The sequence below is a fragment of the Octopus sinensis genome, linkage group LG4, assembly GCF_006345805.1.
Source record: "Octopus sinensis linkage group LG4, ASM634580v1, whole genome shotgun sequence".
NCBI lineage: Eukaryota > Metazoa > Mollusca > Cephalopoda > Octopoda > Octopodidae > Octopus > Octopus sinensis.
Genome location: NC_043000.1, coordinates 37,568,904 through 37,574,236, shown reverse-complemented (window position 1 = coordinate 37,574,236; position 5,333 = coordinate 37,568,904). Strand labels below are relative to the sequence as shown.

Below are 5,333 nucleotides of genomic sequence, written 5' to 3'. Positions count from 1 at the left end.
AAAGTTGCTAAGGTATCAAAAATTTAGAGGCTTACAAAACCTGAATCTGGAATTATGCCATGCTTTGAATACAAGCAGGAGGATTTTGCTGCATCCTCACCATCACTAAGCTTGATCACAATCAGAAAAATTGAAGATTATTATTCACAACAGAAAATTGTGTTGCTTTTTATTTAAACAGTAGTAAAGTTTGCTGTTACCTTGAAGCAGTCAGCTGTCAAACAAGTTCAAGATAAAATGCCATAAGAATTAGATACAAATAAGATATTTGTATTGAGGAATTATCTACTCAGGTTCCGTGGCATGAATTATAAATTAACTGTTTTATCTATATAATAGCTTTTTTATATAACAGTTTTTAGTTTGGCTTTGTTTCTTTTTTAGCTTTTTTTTATTTTGTAATCTTCCTTATAATTATCAAGGATTTTACTGATGACCGCTCTCTAGTTTGTTAACAAGCAACCATATTTAATTATCATATTTTCTTATGAAGCATCATAGTATATGGTACCTCCAAAAGATAGGATAGTATTGACAGATGCAGAATCAAAGGAAATCGCCATTCAACATCTGATAAGAATTCCTTACAGAGAAAGCTATATAAATGAAATTAAATAATATGGACAGAAAGAGGGATGGGAGGTGGGGGGAAGAGATTGATAGATAGATATTCCTAAGTCTATGCTTAATAGTTCAGTAATGCCAGGTCTGCAGCTTCGCAATCATTTATGTATGTCCTGGTTTATTGAAGAATATATTTCCAAAATATTTGAATTAATTACAATGCTCTGGTTCTCAGTAGAAAATAAAGTGGGAAAATGCATTTAGGAACACTAAGAACCACAAAACAAATTGAAAATGCCAACAACAGTAGTAATAAGGATAAATGTACTAAATAGCTCTTAAAAGTAGTTCAAGAATTAATTGAAACACTTAAAGATGATAGCAATTTGATTTTGATGAAGTTGATAAGACAATGAAATTCTCCTCCAAAATGACTTGTACTTATTTGGCTCCAAGCTCAGTAAGTTCAGAGTTTGCCAAAGTCTATTCTATCATTATGGCCATCACCATTATTAGCATCAATTACAACCACCATCAACATCAAGCTCATTTGCATTTTCAATCATTACGTGCACAAAACATACACACATCAATATAATCATTTGTATATGTATACAATTATACAAATCAATAGATACCGGCATGTTTTTTGCCAGTCTACAAATTCATAAGAAGTGATGGCATAATCTAGTAGACATGCTGAGTGGAAATCTAAGTTTGAAAACAAGCTACATGCGTGTGTGTGTCTGTCTATTTGTCTGTTTAGCCTGAATAGTTGCTAGACTGTGCATGGTATGCTATACATTCCCACCTAGTTACTGTGTTAATCAAGCATGAAATTTGAAAACCTCACATATAACTTGTATATTCACTGAATGATATTTATTACCTACTGAATTAAATGCTTTTTTTTGGTCATCCTATCAACAAATGGACAGAATTTTATACATATACTTTTACATACAAATATATATTAATATATATATATATGTGTGTGTGTGTGTGTGTGTGAATGTATGATGTATATTATATTACAAATATACACACACACACATATATATATATATATATATATATATATATATATATATATATGTATATATATATGTTTGTATATGTATATATTTATTTATGCATTACAGCCAGAAAACAATAAGCTATAATGAGTTTCAAATAAACACTTCTCAAAAACATACTCAATAAATATTCAGTAGCTGATATGTATTCTAAGACAGAGCATTTATATATTAATTAGACTATATTTTCTATAATATATTTCAGTTCATAATTTTGTGCTCCAACTATTTTACCAATACTGAAATATGTCATGCAAATCAATTTGTGTGACATAAATACAATAAGCATTTCAGATATTTGAGTATCATCATAATAATTTTATGAATGCAAACTAATATCTTAGACCATCATTATTAATATGCAAATCTATTTTGTTTAAATATAATGCTAATTTTCTGTAGCATTTGATGAATCCAGCTTTGGACATGTTATTCATTGGGTATTCTTAATGTAACTAAATGTGAATATTTGCACAAATATAGAAATAAATGCATAAAAGCATATGCATATATATATGCATTGTTTTATAAATATGTACATTTACAAATGTTTTTGAAATTGCGTGCACACACACACACACACACAAACACACACACATATCAACTATGAATAACATAGCAATTACTCAAGAACCTAGATTCTTTAGGTGAATAATACTTGTCAAATTGAGATACCAAAAAGAAAAAAATCACAGAATTCTTATATAACAAAATATATCCTATGGTCCACAAAATTCTGTTTATGTCCCATGATTACAGTAGGTAAATCTAAATTCTCAAGTTTATGTAGGTTGTAAATGAGTTATGGATAATGTGCATGTGGGTGCACATACAAAGTTTACTTGCATACATGTATCACTGAATCCATATATATATATATGTGTGTGTGTGTGTGTGTGTGTGTGTGTGTGCATGTGTGTGTGTGTATTAATGAGTAACAAAGATGTACAGGTGTCAATTCATTAAGGCTGTTTCAAGCGACCCCTTTAATTGATAAATGAAAACATTGCCTCATAGCAAATGAAAACGGTTCCTTTGCTATGATGCAATGTTTTCATTAATCAATTAAAGGAGTCGTTTGAAACGGCCAAAATGAATTGACACCTGTACATCTTTGTTACTCGCTTATATTTTATTTACCTACCCAGGAATTTACACTTTTCAAATATTATAGAAATTAATTTTGTATTTTTATATAAAGTACATGTCTGTACAATGAAGAACGGACCTCTGCACTAAGTTGGGTCATGTTTTCTGCATACACGGCAAGGATATCAAGTGCAAACATTTCTGCACAGAGTTTGATGTCCATCTGATATTGTTTGGGTGTGCAAGTCAGAAAATTAGATTGACCTAACAAGGTGCCTCAATTTAAGTACCTAATTCAACTGAATCTTAATTATATCTTATATATTTAAAGGTATAAATATATACCTTTATACATTCACAGTTATGTCGTTTCTAGAAAACATAAATCTGAAAGAAGAAGAAGCACACTCTAAGTGGTAGAGCAGTATATATTAAAATTGGGGAAGGCTGGTTTGTGGGACGACCTTAGGTTCCCTATCCTTACAAAGGGTTTAGCTTTATCACCAGATCCCCAAAACTTGTTGTCCCATAATCTCTTAAAAGAGGTCAGAAGTCATGGGTGAACAGGTTTTTGGGATCTGATAATATGCCATAAAGGTAAACCCTTTATGGACGGGAAACCTAAGGTAATCCCACAAACCAAGCCTTCCCCAATTTTAATATATGTATATACACATACACATATATATGGAGTCAGTGATGCATGTATGCAAGTAAACTTTGTATCTGCACATATTCACCATTGTACCAATGAGTTTACAGATTCATATGCTAAAAATCACGTGACATAAAGAGCATTTCCAAGTACTTTCTATTCATTGATGAAGAATCTCTTATCCTTTTTTTTATTTCTCAGTTTGGCAGCCATAGAACCTTGAAAAGCTAGATCATTCAGTAACTACTTTTGTATTATAATCTATCAAAGACTGATATATATCCTGCTTCTAAAACCAAATGCTCTCGTATCATCATCATCATCATCATCATCATCATCATCATCATCATCATCATCATCATCATCATTATCATCCTCATTTAATGCGTGTGTTCTATATGACTATGTACATATTTACTTTACACATATATACATATATACATATATATATACATATATATACATATATACATATATATATATATATAATATATATATATATATATATATATAAACACACAAATATAACTAGAGGTAGGCTATTATGTGCCAAGGAAAATGAAGAGTGTTTCCATTTTCCCTTAGTTTAATACATATATCAAGAAAACCTGTATACAGTGCTGAGTGGAATGCCCACTATCTCTTGCACCTTAGGTAGCTGCCCCTCTTGTCCTACTCAAGTTATAATTGTGATTATATGAACATTTATACATACACATAAGCACACATACAAACGATCACTCCTAATTGCTTAAATTTTATGATATACACTTTAAAATTTCATAACAATATATATTTCCTCACAGGGTTTAGCTTGTATGCTTAAAATTTACTTCAGATTTAGATTCATAATTTTGTTGGGTTATATTTAACTGTTACTTTTTCTATCAAACTATTTACTTCACAGAGTTAATAAAATAATAACTCCTTTTTGAAATACAAAAATAAACAACAAATATTTAGATAACACACTATGATATAAAAAATCATAATGACAAATGTCGTGAACTATATAAGATTGAGATTGTCATGTATTATCAAACTTTTGCCTCTCACATCTTTAGCGTTATGTTCTATTTATTGATAATTAATATTTATTTTGAAATGTGATTAGTGATATTGTGGTAAACTGAAATCAGTACAAAAATTGCAAAACAGCTCTAAAATTTATGAAATATCATCTACATAGGATTTTTTCATAGAAAGAAATAAAAGCATTTTTTAGTTTTGTTAAGGAAAAAATATTGAAATAAATGGATCAACAAAGATTTCAAATACCTAAAATAGATATGATTACTACTGCCAAAACTGAAGAAAGTCAGAAGTGATGGCCATTAATACCTCTGGGTTTAAGTCAGTGACAGTGGAGTTTTACATTGGCCCAACTAGTGTCAAGGTTATTGTAGACAGCCAAGAATGTCATATCTTTTAAATTTAACTTCAACTTTAGTTTCTTCTGCTATGCTTTCAGTTTGTTAGGACATACGTATATTTTATCTTTCTATACTAACAAATATATCATTTGTGCATGTTTCCTAATCTTGTCCAAAAATGAATGCCATTTAGAAATAAAAAGTAAATTACCAACATATTTTTTGTGAGAAATTAAATATATAACCAAATAAGGTGACAAACAGATGATGATGAAACAAGGAAAATAAAAATAAACAGATAATGACAATTAAAATTTTTTAATATCAAAGCATCCTGTTTATTTAAGTTTTGTTAAATATAATGTTTAATAACTAAAGTAATAATGAGAAATTCAATTTTCAAATTTTTCTGTTACTCTCAGATTTTAATGTAACAAAAACAATACAAAAACAAAACTTCAAAATTTGTTTTTGCAAAGTAATCTTAAACTAGTCTGAAGACAATAAGGATAAAACGGATTTTTCATTTTATTTATCTAATTTCAAGAACTATATTTATGGTTGAATTTTTTAATA

The 5,333-nt window shown here is 29.2% G+C and overlaps 1 long non-coding RNA gene across 1 annotated transcript in view; it reads right to left on the bottom strand.

Annotated features, from left to right (window-relative positions):
- Positions 1 to 399: 399 nt before the first annotated feature.
- The window catches only part of LOC118762928, an 11,025-nt gene continuing 6,091 nt past the window's right edge, over positions 400 to 5,333 (bottom strand). The window contains exon 2 of the long non-coding RNA XR_004998680.1: positions 400 to 1,310. This is a non-coding gene — a long non-coding RNA (uncharacterized LOC118762928). The remainder of the gene's footprint in view (positions 1,311 to 5,333) is intronic.